This window comes from Schistocerca cancellata, chromosome 2 (assembly GCF_023864275.1).
Source record: "Schistocerca cancellata isolate TAMUIC-IGC-003103 chromosome 2, iqSchCanc2.1, whole genome shotgun sequence".
NCBI classification, from domain to species: domain Eukaryota; kingdom Metazoa; phylum Arthropoda; class Insecta; order Orthoptera; family Acrididae; genus Schistocerca; species Schistocerca cancellata.
Window position 1 is genome coordinate 908,775,150 of NC_064627.1, and position 15,516 is coordinate 908,790,665.

Genomic DNA, 15,516 nt, shown 5'->3' on the forward strand with positions numbered 1-15,516 from the left:
GGATGTAGAGTACAGTAGTTATGCAGAGATGAAGAGGCTAGCGCATGAGACCAGTGCAGTGAGTTGCATAAAATCAGTCTTCAGGCTGAAGATCACAGTAACAGGGCTTGTTATGAGGTCTAACTCTGAACTTGATAAATTCAGCTATGACATGCACTGGTAGTATGGGAGAGGACAGTAAAAATAAATGAATAAATAAAAAGTTGCAGTTTTTTTCTAGTGATCCATTTACTTTCTTCAAAATGTTCTTTCCCTATCAGACACATTTCACTATTCTTCTTCAAGTTCCTTTTAAGTCAGTTTCCTTTGTATTGCTGTATATTGCTGTAAGTAGCTACCCCTATGTGTTTTAGTTATTCTAGAGTAGCCATCATACCTTGTTGACCCTAAAAGTTTGTGTTTGTTGTGATGTAACTCTTTGAGTCAGTGGAGTGCCATTTTGAAGTCATTTGACACCTCTCAAAGATGCATCAATTGCTTTTAAATTTTTCTGAATGTACAAAGTAGATATCTTATCTGCTCTCTCTTAATTACTATAAGAGAAGTTAAGCAAATTTCTGTACTGCTACTATCTTCACCATAGCAGCAGAAATCACTTCGTTCTCACAAGAACTTTTCATAGAATTCCATAAAGCACAAAAAAAATCTCCTCAAACAACGAAACAAAAGCAGTAGAAAGTGTTAAATTTTTGGAACTAGGGATATTTAACAACTTTAAATGGAAAATTAACTGCCGAGAATAATATATTGCAAGCATACAACTACTGCTACAGGTGATTTAAAAATAAAGCAAGCGGTTTATTCTGTATATTTCCATTCATTAATGTGCTACATTATCAAACTCAACCAGTCCTAGTAGGGTATATAAGGGGTGTGAACAGCATGTGATGAATGTTCACTGTTGAGGACATGGAGATACTGCGCACTCATGTGAGACAGCGTTGTCGACAACTGACACTTTGAAGACAGCCTCATTTGTATCTCCATTTGGCTTGCTGGTCTAATATGCAATATGCAGATTTGTGGAGCATTTTGATGTGAGTTGCCCAATGTTGGACTGTGTGTGAATGTAAGTATACTGGTTGCCAACATTGCTGGCAACCATTTCTGACTACTACAAGAAATCATAATCATATCGGGGACCAAGCACATCATAACCCCATCAAATCTGCACATGCCATCCAAGAACAAGTGCTGGACTCCTCGGAACATTTTGTGTCATGCCACACCATTGGAGACTAACAGCAGCCAGACAAGGGAATTACCTTATACCAATAAAAAAATTTGTGCAAAAATTTTGGCTAAATCAAACAACGGTAAGACAAGCCCCAGCTACCTGTGAGATCTGAAATATTTACGTGGAACAAATTTTTCAATCCCCCCACCCCCTCCTCTATAATCTGTTGTTTTCTTAGATTTTATGAAAATAGTATCTTTCTGGCCAGTAATATATGATTTGTAATTGCTAAGATAATATTAAAAACACCCAATGTTTTCCATACAAACTACGTCCCACCATGAAGGGGTATTTGTGGAGACACCAGACAAACTTGTGGTTTCTGAATAGGTGCAACAGTCTGGATGACTGTCTGATCTGGCTACTAGCATTAGCCACCGTGGCCTTGCTATGTTTGTATTGTGATTGACTGGAAGAGAGGGAGGGATACTGCAGTGTTATTTTTCTTGACAGTATGCAGGTCTAAATTTATTGCTTACTGATGAAGGCATCCTGCTGTATAAAATAGGTAGATTAGGTAGTCCCCCATTTGGCTCTCCGGGTGTGGACAGGAGGATGATGTCATCAGGAGAAAGAAAACTGGTACCCTACGGGGGGAAGGTGGAGGTGGGGGTGGGGGTGTGGAATTTATATTCCTTAATTGGGATCTATTTCCCCTGTCCCCCCCCCCCCCCCCCCAGTTTACATAAAAAATGACAAGCAAACTGAAACGGTACATATAGAAGTGACAAGCGCAAAAAAACAAAGAGAGAGAGAGAGAGAGAAGAGTTACATAATGAACTGAAAAGTAATACGAATTCAGATTTTATAAACTTGGTGTAATATCCAGCAGACCACTAATTCCCAAAATTAAAGTAGGTGGCAATCCATTGTAAGTCCTTCAGAAATATAAGAATGTATCAATGAGTTTTTCATAAATGCATCAAAATCAGATGTTAATGTCAGTTGTTACCTATATAATGTCGAACCCTCTGGTATCAATCATGATAAAAGCAAGTTATAACTGAACTCCAAAAAATTAAAGCTAAAGATGTAGAAAAAGTAATATCCTTCCTTAAAAATAAAAATTTGACTGGATGGGCTGAAATACCCACTGGTGTAATTAAAATATTTCAAGTGTAACATCAGCACCCCTATCTAAAATAACAACACAGTCATTTGAAGATCTATGCTTTCCAGATGCTCTACAGTACACAGTAGTAAAGCATTTATTTAAGAAAGACTCAAAGGAAGATGTAGTAAACTACCATCCAGTAAGTCTCATTCCACCATTTTCAAAAGTATTAGAAAAAGTTGTTGTGATCCAGATTGAAAATTTCATGGCAAAATCTATCATATTAAATCAGTTTGGCTTCCAGTAAGGGAAATTACAATAAGTGCTACCAACAAATTTGATGAGAAAATTTGCTTATCTCTGGACAAATCCCAAAATGTCACAGGAATCTTGTGTGACCTTACAAAGGCTTTTAACTGTGTAAATCATTCTCTATTGTTATATAAATTAGAAAGACATGGAATAAATGGCAGTGCTTTGAAATGGTTCAAACCATATTTAACAGGTAGAAATCAAAGATTAGTTGTAACATCAGGTGCAGTGAATTGTTTCTCAAATGGAAAATTATTTCACAGAGCATTCCACAAGGTTCCATCTTTGATCCAATGCTGTTTCTATTTTATGTAAATGATTTACAGCTAAATATAACATCACACTCAGTCATATTTGCAGACGACACATCTGTACTCACTGAAAGTGAGACCATAGAACAAATTGCTCAAAGAGTTATTAACACCATAAATAGTTTAGAACATTGGTTTGATGTAAATGGATTTAAGCTAAAACAAGAAAAAAAAACATCTGATACAGTTTAAAACTAAACAGTCAAAATCAAGTGACTTCCAAACTATCCATAAGAATCTGCATCTGTCAAATTCCTGGGGATATTCTTAGAAAAAAAAAATTTCTTGGTCTCTGCATAGCCTATAATTTACTTGGCAAACAAGCTGAATAGTCTAGAATTCACGATGACAATACTGTCCTATGCAAGTGACACTAGGAAAGTTGCTTACCACATATATTCTGAATCCATTGTACGAAACAGAATAATCTTTTGAGAAAATGCAAGTAGTGCAAATAGAATATTATTACTTCGAAAAGGTATCATTAGAAATGTATGTAACATTAAGCTAGCGAATCATGTCGACCTTTACTTGAGGATCTAAAAAAATTAACATTCCATTTGTTCACCTCTATGAACTGTTTGTCTCTAACAATAACAATCCACAATTATTTGTAGAAAATCATTTTCAACATGTGTTGCACAAGAAACAACTATACCTTAATGTTGCCATCCCATAGCCTAAAACTCTACTCCAAGATTCCTCATTAAATGGCTGTCAAAAGTTGTAATAAAAAATAATAAAAATGAAAAACTTTCACAGTGTGGAACTAGGTTTACTGAAAATAAGATTACATGCAATCCTAGTATAGTAATGTTGTTATTCACTCATGGAATTTTTAGAGGATGATAAAGATTTTTTTGTAGAGTGATTGAACAAATTTGTAATAACTTTTGTAAATTAAGATTGTTTCTTTTCTTCGTTTGACACACTGACAAGTCTCCTGGACTTTAAATCAATGATTTATGTATGTACATCACAAGACAATCAAATTCTGATTCTGGTAGTTAGCTTACAGAATTTAAAAAGGGAAATGGATATGTTCGTGTTAGATGGAGTGAGAACTAGTGAAACGTGATAGCAGGAAGAATAGGACTTCTGGTCAGTTGAGTATGGTACAGAGATATAAAAACAAAATCAAATAATAATCAAATAATGCAGGAGTCCCCCCATGAACCATGGACCTGGCCATTGGTGGGGAAGGCTTGCGTGCCTCAGCGATACAGATGGCCGTACCGTAGGTGCAACCACAACGGAGGGGTATCTGTTGAGAGGCCAGACAAACATGTGGTTCCTGAAGAGGGGCAGCAGCCTTTTCAGTAGTTGCAGGGGCAACAGTCTGGATGATTGACTGATCTGGCCTTGTAACATTAACCAAAACGGCCTTGCTGTGCTGGTACTGCGAACGGCTGAAAGCAAGGGGAAACTATGGCCGTAATTTTTCCCGAGGGCATACAGCTTTACTGTATGATTAAATGATGATGGCATCCTCTTGGGTAAAATATTTCGAAGGTAAAATAGTCCCCCATTCGGATCTCCGGGTGGGGACTACTCAAGAGAATGTCGTTATCAGGAGAAAGAAAACTGGCGTTCTACGGATCGGAGCGTGGAATGTCAGATCACTTAATCGGGCAGGTAGGTTAGAAAATTTAAAAAGGGAAATGGATACGTTAAAGTTAGGTATAGTGGGAATTAGTGAAGTTTGGTGGCAGGAGGAACAAGACTTCTGGTCAGGTGACTACAGGGTTATAAACACAAAATCAAATAGGGGTAATGCAGGAGTAGGTTTAATAATGAATAGGAAAATAGGAATGCGGGTAAGCTACTACAAACAGCATAGTGAACGCATTATTGTTGCCAAGATAGATACGAAGCCCACACCTACTACAGTAGTACAAGTTTATATGCCAACTAGCTCTGCAGATGACGAAGAAATTGAAGAAATGTATGATGAAATAAAAGAAATTATTCAGATAGTGAAGGGTGACGAAAATTTAATAGTCATGAGTGACTGGAATTCGGTAGTAGGAAAAGGGAGAGAAGGAAACGTAGTAGGTGAATATGGATTGGGGCTAAGAAATGAAAGAGGAAGCCGCCTGGTAGAATTTTGTACAGAGCACAACTTAATCATAGCTAACACTTGGTTTAAGAATCATGATAGAAGGTTGTATACATGGAAGAACCCTGGAGATACTAAAAGGTATCAGATAGATTATATAATGGTAAGACAGATATTTAGGAACCAAGTTTTAAATTGTAAGACATTTCCAGGGGCAGATGTAGACTCTGACCACAATTTATTGGTTATGACCTGTAGATTAAAACTGAAGAAACTGCAAAAAGGTGGGAATTTAAGGAGATGGGACCTGGATAAACTGAAAGAACCAGAGGTTGTAGAGAGTTTCAGGAAGAGCATAAAGGAACAATTGACAGGAATGGGGGAAAGAAATACAGTAGAAGAAGAATGGGTAGCTTTGAGGGATGAAGTAGTGAAGGCAGCAGAGGATCAAGTAGGTAAAAAGAAGAGGGCTAGTAGAAATCCCTGGGTAACAGAAGAAATATTGAATTTAATTGATGAAAGGAGAAAATATAAAAATGCAGTAAGTGAAGCAGGCAAAAAGGAATACAAATGTCTCAAAAATGAGATCAACAGGAAATGCAAAATGGCTAAGCAGGGATGGCTAGAGGACAAATGTAAGGATGTAGAGGCTTATCTCACTAGAGGTAATATAGATACTGCCTACAGGAAAATTAAAGAGACCTTTGGAGAGGAGAGAACCACTTGTATGAATATCAAGAGCTCAGATGGAAACCCAGTTCTAAGCAAAGAAGGGAAAGCAGAAAGGTGGAAGGAGTGTATAGAGAGTCTATACAAGGGTGATGTACTTGAGGACAATATTATGGAAATGGAAGAGGATGTAGGTGAAGATGAAATGGGAGATACGATACTGCGTGAAGAGTTTGACAGAGCACTGAAAGACCTGAGTCGAAACAAGGCCCCCGGAGTAGACAACATTCCATTGGAACTACTGACAGCCTTGGGAGAGACAGTCCTGACAAAACTCTACCATCTGGTGAGCAAGATGAATGAAACAGGTGAAATACCCTCAGACTTCAAGAAGAATATAATAATTCCAATCCCAAAGAAAGCAGGTGTTGACAGATGTGAAAATTACCGAACTATCAGTTTAATAAGCCACAGCTGCAAAATACTAACACGAATTCTTTACAGACGAATGGAAAAACTAGTAGAAGCCGATCTCAGGGAAGATCAGTTTGGATTCCATAGAAATACTGGAACACGTGAGGCAATACTGACCCTACGACTTATCTTAGAAGAAAGATTAAGGAAAGGCAAACCTACGTTTCTAGCATTTGTAGACTTAGAGAAAGCTTTTGACAATGTTGACTGGAATACTCTCTTTCAAATTCTAAAGGTGGCAGGTGTAAAATACAGGGAGCGAAAGCCTATTTACAATTTGTTATAAGAGTCGAGGGACATGAAAGGGAAGCAGTTGTTGGGAAGGGAGTAAGACAGGGTTGTAGCCTCTCCCCGATGTTATTCAATTTGTATATTGAGCAAGCAGTAAAGGAAACAAAAGAAAAAATCGGAATAGGTATTAAAATCCATGGAGAAGAAATAAAAACTTTGAGGTTCACCGATGACATTGTAATTCTGTCAGAGACAGCAAAGGACTTGGAAGAGCAGTTGAACGGAATGGATAGCGTCTTGAAAGGAGGATATAAGATGAACATCAACAAAAGTAAAACGAGGATAATGGAATGTAGTCGCATTAAGTCGGGTGATGCTGAGGGAATTAGATTAAGAAATGAGACACTTAAAGTAGTAAAGGAGTTTTGCTATTTGGGGAGCAAAATAACTGATGATGGTCGAAGTAGAGAAGATATAAAATGTAGACTGGCAATGGCAAGGAAAGCGTTTCTGAAGAAGAGAAATTTGTTAACATTGAGTATAGATTTAAGTGTCAGGAAGTCATTTCTGAAAGTATTTGAATGGAGGGTAGCCGTGTATGAAAGTGAAACATGGACGATAAATAGTTTGGACAAGAAGAGAATAGAAGCTTTTGAAATGTGGTGTTACAGAAGGATGCTGAAGATTAGATGGGTAGATCACATAACTAATGAGGAAGTATTGAATAGGATTGGAGAGAAGAGAAGTTTGTGGCACAACTTGACCAGAAGAAGGGATCGGTTGGTAGGACATGTTCTGAGGCATCAAGGGATCACCAATTTAGTATTGGAGGGCAGTGTGGAGGGTAAAAATCGTAGAGGGAGACCAAGCAGATTCAGAAGATGTAGGTTGCAGTAGGTACTGGGAGACGATGAAGCTTGCACAGGGTAGAGTAGCATGGAGAGTTGCATCAAACCAGTCTCAGGACTGAAGATCACAACAACAACAACAACAACAACAACAACAACAACAACACAGGAATGGCATCTTCCAGCAAGATAACTGTCTCAAGGCCAGAATTCTTTTGTAATGGTTTCAGAAACACTATAGTGAACTTATGTTGATGTCTCGGCTGCTAAAGTTTCCTTATCTTAACCTGATGGGACACAATTGGGACACTATTGTGCAAAAGCTCTGTATCCTCAAATCACCAGTATGCAATTTGAGGAAAATGTGTGACCTGTGGGTAGACATCTTGGACCACATTCTTCCATAAACTTACCAAGGTCTTGTCAATTTCATGCCACACAAAATTGAAACTTACTGTGTAGACCAACACACTATTAAGCAGGTGGTCATAATGTTTTGACTCAATAGTATCTGTTACAGCACCTCTGTATTATATGTTTTATTTTATATTTAAAAAAGTAACAATATTGGCGAAAACTTAAGTCTAATCTTGTTTGGTGATACAATTGTAATTTGTACGATTACTGGTGAAGAAGGTTGTGATGTTCACTTGTTGCTGCTATGTAGCTTTTCATCTGCAACAACATGATTGTTCTGGAAGACAGGTGACAGTAATGAAAATCACAAACCATTTATATTAGAGTGTGTATTTTTTCCCCTCACTGTAAATACTTAGTTTCTTCAGTGCTATACTCTTTGTGCATATATTCATAAAAAACACTGCACATGTTATTTATCAATGGCACTTTGATTTACTGGAGACTAATTTCACACAACAAAAGTTTATATTCTTACTGTATATGCTGCAGCATTCACTGTTCAATTGTTTTCATCCAGTGCCTGGAGTGTAATTTCATGGGCTGTCTGTCTCATTTATGATCACTTTCATGTGTTGAATAGTATGCTTTTTCAGAATTTCGTATATTCATTTAAAATAAGTTTCCCTACTACTACAGTGTTGTCTCTATGTGGGAATTTCTTCAATGGTGAGTTTTCTGTGTAGACTGTGGATAAATGTATAAATTATTGACAGTGTATCTACATTTATGTCGGTAATGATTGTGTACTCTAAATGACTCATAGATGTGGAATATGAACTGTATCTATTTAAGGTTCTCGGCCACTCAAAATACAATGTTTTGAATTTGCTGCATGTTTAAACTATGTATTTGTGTGTTCTAAGTTTTTCTATGTTATGTTGTCTATACAGAGTGCTTTTCTTTATGATGTTCACATTTCTACAATTGAATAGGCCAATTTGTAGACAATTCTCATAGAGCAAGTGAATATGTTATACGTTGCTTGTTGTACACAGAGTGGAGAGAGAAGTAGGGGTGGGATGTTTCCATGTGTGCTGTCTTCAGTTTGCTGGTTTCACTATGTGGTGTGTGCTTCATGGCTTTTCATTACCTGTGTCACAAATTGTATGTGTGTGTTCCACTTGCATTACAAACATTCCTTAAATATATTTTTGTTATGTATTATTTCTGTGTGTAGCTGTTCCTGTATTGAAGGATACATTTAATTGCTTGTGTGTTGTTTGATAGCTTATTGGTAGTGATTACAGGTTTTTGGTATAGTGCAATATCACACCTCAGATAAAAAAACGTTACAGATCACATTCCACTTATGCTAACAATACAATGGCCAGAAATTTCTGCGTACAGGGAGCTGGGTGAAAGGTTTTACATTAATGGGCAACGCCATGTAATGGGATTTTATACAACACCGTAAAAGAGAAACGCAGGAATTACATCCACGAAAATAAATTGCTAAGAATTCATTTCATCACTGTTGAGCTTCATCACCCACTACCGCCAGTTACCAGCTTCTCCTAGTACCTGCTGAGAAGGTATCCACCTGCTTGCTGCTCTCTCAAACAACCTCGTTCATTGTACAAATGAACTATTTCAGTTCCCTGTTCTGATTAATACCGAACAAATGATTCATTCCGCATTTTCCTTCTACGGCAATCTACATAATATTTCTTTCTTTCTTACTCCTAAAGCCAGTTATGCTACATGTAGACTAATTGCACGCTTCTGTGAGTTCTGTAACATATTATAACTGTATCAAAAAACTCACAAAAGCCATTTAAGTGAAAGACTGCTTGGCATTATTAAATATCTCTGTGTGATGTGTATCTGGTCAACACTCAAAACAAAGTTTTCGGCGCACTGCGAACAATTTCATAACTCTTAGTCTTTAAGCAACAGTCATTATTAATTGCACTAGCTCTTTTTATTACTTACTTTGATTTATCACAATGAGCGCTGGATAACACAAACAGCGAGATAACTCTGCAACAGCGCCACTAATCTATTTTTAAGATACAAAAATTTACCGCCGCAAGTTGTTTACTGCAGACGACAACCAACCTAAACACATTGTCAATCTTCCGCGTTTGACATTCGAACTGCATTGGTTATCGAAAACTGCACAATATCGATAGAATTGAAAATAGATCGAAATGCGCCAAACAACTATCATTGTAGCACTTCCTACGTTTCTTTGAAAATTATAATATGAAATTCAGTTTCGTATTAACTCATAAATTGTGATGTCAAAAACAATGCAGGAATTAATGACACCCATGGTATAATCTCTATCTGATTATTTATCGTATTGTAGCGGCGTAACATCTCTGACCCGGTAAATGAGGATCGCTGCCCGGTGAGGGTTGGAAGGGAGCATGCCCACTAAGATCGTAAGACTTGCGTGTGTATGTATATGAGCTTACTAATAAATAGTGTAGAAATCATATCTCTGTTCTGTGTCACTATTCTGCTATCACAACGCCGATACCCCACTTCCCACACTTGTAATAAGCGTAAAATTTTTTTAAGCTGAATTCATCTCATAATAAGGAATTCCACACATAATATTGCGATATATATATATATATATATATATATATATATATATATATATATATATATATATATATATATACTTAGTTTCTGTTCTTTAGGACCCCTCTGGCTAGGATGCATGCACTTGTTCGGCTGGGAAGAGTGTCATAAAGTCTTTGTACTTTCTCCTGGTCCACAAATGTTGTAACTGGTCCCTGACATTCAGGAGACTGCCGCTGGGACGGAATTCACCCACGAATTGGTCCCATACATATTCTATCAGAGACAGATCTGGGGATCTTGCTGGCCTCAGGAGTACCTCAGCATCACACAGACAGTTCATAGAGGCACACCATGTTTGGATGAGCACTGTCCTGTTCAAAAAAGGCACAATAATACTGTCACATGAGTACGGCAAATGCAGATGCATGATGTCCACGATGTACCATAGTGCTATCAAAGTTACCTCAATCACTACCAGCCATGACCTGAACTCCTGCCCAATGGCTCCCCACACCATGACACCAAGAGTAACACCACTGTCCCTCTCCAAAACACTGGAAGACTGGGACCACACACCAGTTCCCCGCCATCCTCACCAACATGGTCATCTGAGGTAGTACAGAATCACATTCACCATTGAACACAATGTGGTGCAATTCATGTTTCTCAGTTGTGGCATCACTCCAGATGCGGCTGTTATTGTTGTAGGACTAATAAACATGGGACATTAATTCCCTAGTCGAGCTGAAGCTAGTCTCTGTCCAATGGTGCTGCATGACAGAATGTTGCAGGGAGTCTATTACTTTTCTCAGATGGCAGGCACAGATGTGTAAGGACTGCATTGTGCTTGGTGCACAATATGGTTATCTTTCCTTGTTGTTCACAGGCATGGTTGGCAGGAATCTTGAAGGTGAGTGTGCCTGCCCACACATTCTCATGCACTCTGACATCAGGCCACTATTACGTGCAAAAATAAGATCATTGTACAATCTGACCAACCACCTAAATGGAGATACACAATGGAGGCCCCTTTCAAACTCTGTGAGGTGCTGATAATGCTATACCAAACAACTATGCAGTATCTCTGTGTCCTTCATAGTGATCACACAATAACTGAAGCTGTTCATGCCCCTGGTATACCTTACTTACCCTACAAAAAATATGTCGTGTGACTAGGGCCTCCCGTCAGGTAGACCATTCGCCGTGTGCAAGTCTTTCGATTTGACGCCACTTCGGCGTCGATGGGAATGAAATGATGATGATTAGGACAACACAACACCCAGTCCCTGAGCAGAGAAAATCTCCGACCCAGCTGGGAATCGAACCCGGGCCCTTGGGATTGACATTCTGTCACGCTAACCACTCAGCTACCGGGGGCGGACACTTACCCTACAAGGCCTGGTAAAAACACTTAGTATGAACAACACTATCGCTTGTTGGTGGCTCTTCTACCAGTCACAGATAATAGCACTAGAATCTTTTACATACCGATTGATGGTGTGTACATGTACAAAGTTACACTGACATTCAGCCATACCTTTTGGGTACTATCCTTTCTTTGTTAGGCAGTGTACTACCATTTATTGATGCACAATGGTATAACGTATTTTGAGATGATAATTCTTCCTTAAGCCTAAAGATCATGAGGCTAAGTAATCTATGAGAACAAGTTTATGTGCTTATATGGACAAATATACAAGGTTTAACTAAGGGTCTTCTGATGTTCAAATTGTAAATAACTGACATATTAATCTTATTTAAGCAAATGACAGACCTAGATTTTTCATCGACTTGTCATTATATTATAGTTATTAACCTACATGATGGACATTAATGTATATATATTACTAAATTATTTTCTCGTAAGATTTCCTCAAATGTTCTTCTGGACTGGTAAAAGCCACTGTTCATACAATTTGTGAAACAGAAATGATAGCACAAAAAATAAATCAATAATCAGTAAACAGGGAAGAAAGTTGCTAGTTTTGATGGATGTGTGCTGAAGGGATCGAAAAATAAATTTGTTTATCATTGAAAAGTTTATTCGCTTTTGTCAAAGTTATAGTACCCACTGTGGCATATAGGATAGCTAAACCATATTCTGCATATTTGATTTCAATGATGTCATCTAAAATAATATTTTGTAATAAATCTAGACTCAGGCAAAATTTTAACAATGGGAAAAAGCTACTAGTACCTGTTTTGCTAACATAGTCACAGCTTATAGCTTTTGTGTTTATTTTAATGAAAAATACTAACACCAGTTTCTTCTCCAACAGAAATCCAACAGAAATGGAAATCAGTAGTCCATTTCACCCAAAAACCAGACAGATATACAAATAGATTACTCAAAGGAACAATAAACTCTGCTCCCCTCTTCTGAACAGTCATTGTATTTGAAGAATATCAAGGCTTTTTGGTAACTACCCCAAGCAATCTAAATACTGAATACACCGCAGAAATATGCATAAAACTGATAGAGTCATTTACCCTTGACAACTTTTTCTGTCTGATAAGAGCATTCGTATAAAGCTAAGTAGTAATATACATACCTACAAATTTTCAACATCTTTTTTTAAACAAACATAAGTCGTATAAGAATGAAGCAAAGTGCATGATGTCTGCCTTATCAGTCCTTTGGATCACGTAACCAACTTACATGATAGATGAACAGCTTTCTGGTAACAAAGGGAAATTGGCCCATAGTTAGTGGCAGAATTATGTTAGCTGGAAGTCCAATTGGTTGTAACATGTGAACTATCTGTCTCTTCATGATCTTTGTCTACACTAGGAAATAAACAGCCACATATTTGTGACAAGGAGGACCATGCACTTTGTTGCTACTCGTTTCACTCACAGAAATTTAAACTGTCCTCTTAGGTTCCCACATAATGACGACTCAGAAGTCACCACGTATTCTGAAATCAGGACCAAAATATTTGTGACAAGGAGGAATACGAATTTTATTGCTGCTCATTTCACTTGCAGGAACTTAAAATGTCCTCTTAGGATCTTGACTAAAAACACATTCGAAAACTGCAAGACGTTTATTTCATAACATACTTATATTACTTTTAATAACTTTTCTTATGTTTTGACCCACTTCTATTCTTCAAAAAGCACCTTACACTTTTCGACTTTCCATCATTTCAAAGGCAACAAAATACAATACAAAACTGATATCAGAAGACCTGAAAATATGATGCATTTCACCACTGACAAGAGATGTAGTACAATGAATAAAATATGGCTTCCTAGCTTACCAGTGGTATTTCAGTCATAAAAAATTGTTCATTAGATACACTGTATAACGTCAGCTGTCTCAATCACAAGACAAGTGAAAATTGCTATCAAGGGAAAATTTTGGAAGCCAGGTGGGCTAAACCGCTAGGCAGTGCAGGTTATGTGGTACATGCTTCAATTTGTTAATGTTTGCATCCACAATTTTCATTATTACATCGTATAAGACAATTTCATCAGTAAACATGGAAATCACTTTACAGTGCTTTACAAAAACATATCGTCTTTCTTTTTTTTCTGAGTGGGCGAAACTAATTCTAATTCATTGGAAGAAGGCGCTGATTGGTACTGGGGCCAACTGTTCGTTAACAAACAAACCTCTCCTTTTCTTTGACAATGTATGACACATAAATTAGTATCATAAGTAAAGATGTATAAATATATAATAAAAGTTAAAATGATAGAGATAACTTGAGGGTTGGAAGGCAATTGTTTGAAGTTGGCTCACTGAAGATAATGTACATAAGATCTTCTGTAGTCGTATGACAATAACTGTTTTCTATGCATAACAAACTTACGGAGCGCCATGATGCAAAGAAGTGGGAGTGGTGAAGGGGTACACAAAATTACTTTTGAGGTATTCAAAAATCCTGTAAAACTGTTTTTAATGCTGTGACTACAATTGTATATAAAATGACAACTTTATTAATTTAACAGTGTGCACCCCAACCTAGTCTTTACAGTTGAACACGAAACTGAACGAACTATAAATTTTCTCCATTTTACTATAAATAGATCCACTGACAAACTGACTTTTGGCATTTTTAGGAAGCCAATGTTTACAGATGCCATTGTACCAGCGGACTCATGCCACCCAAAAGAGCATAAATGGGCCTATTTTTGGGCTAAATAGTTAATAAAGCTGCACTTAAATGAGAATGGCATTGAGAAAGAATTGCATCTTTTAGAACAGATAGCAAGGTCGAATCGTTGTAATAGTAAAGACGTTAGGTGTCTGTACATTAAGCTTATAAATAACAGAAGCATTCAACAGTAAAAAAACAGCAAGGAATAAGGATGAGTATTCCATATAACAGAACATTCACTGAGCGAGTAGTAAATAGATTCAAGAACCATAATATTAGTTTAGGGCACAAAATTAACAGTAAATTAGGGAACAAATTGTGACACTCGACTGATGTCAGGCTTTATAATTATGAGAGCGTAGGAGTTTACAGGGCTAAATGTGGTGACTGTGAAAAATTTTATGTAGGACATACTGGTAGGTACCTCGAGAAACTTTTTAGAGAGCATATGTATGAAAGCAAAAGGCATCTTTTCCAAAGAAAAAAAATTCGTTAGGCGAAATTCAAATTAATCTTAAAATTCCGCACAACAGCCCAAAAGGGTTGCTATTAAATGCGCTTTATGAATTGGAGATTTTCCAGATTAAATCAAAATTTTCGTCAGAAATACTAAAGAAACAATAATTTAACAAAGAACTAGTTTTTCAGTCTATTTACAGGACTTAAAGTTCAGCCACCATCGTGGTGCTTCGGTAGATCGTGATGTACTACAGTTCTCCACTACACAGTATTCTTTCTGTGATAAATGGTGTACCTTTCTGTATTTTTCCCCCGACTATGCACTTTTGTGTGGATTACTCCTGTGTTTTGTTTTGTGTACAGGATGAGTATAAGTTTAATTATTTTAGAATGTCTTTCGCATGTTGCACGTATTGGTCATAGGCTGATAGAGTATTCGTATGCGCGCCTGCAACTGGTGGTCTAGCGGCTAGCATTCCTGCCTCTGGATCATGGGCTCCTAGGATCAATTCCCAGCCAGGTGGGGGATATTCTCTGCCCTGGGACTAAGTGTTTGTATTTTTCCCATCATTTAATGATCATCATCATCATTTGTGTAGTTGCTAGGCTGGACTGTGTAAAAATTGGGGCTTTGTACGGGTGCTGATGTCCACACAGTTGAGAGCCCCACATACCAAACATCAACATCATGATATTCATAAGTGGTCGCTCAGTGGTTCACGCCTCATGCTGCATGGCAAAAGTTGAAAACTGTTGACAACAGCTAATTGTTCCACAATGCTTTCATGTTATTTTATTTAA

The 15,516-nt window shown here is 37.4% G+C and overlaps 1 protein-coding gene across 1 annotated transcript in view; it reads right to left on the minus strand.

Annotated features, from left to right (window-relative positions):
- The window catches only part of LOC126162841 (cytochrome b5 reductase 4), a 305,369-nt gene extending 295,685 nt beyond the window's left edge, over window positions 1-9,684 (minus strand). The window contains exon 1 of the mRNA XM_049919604.1: window positions 9,548-9,684. The gene's annotated coding sequence lies outside the window, so the exon portion shown is untranslated. The remainder of the gene's footprint in view (window positions 1-9,547) is intronic.
- Between the last annotated feature and the right edge of the window lie 5,832 nt (window positions 9,685-15,516).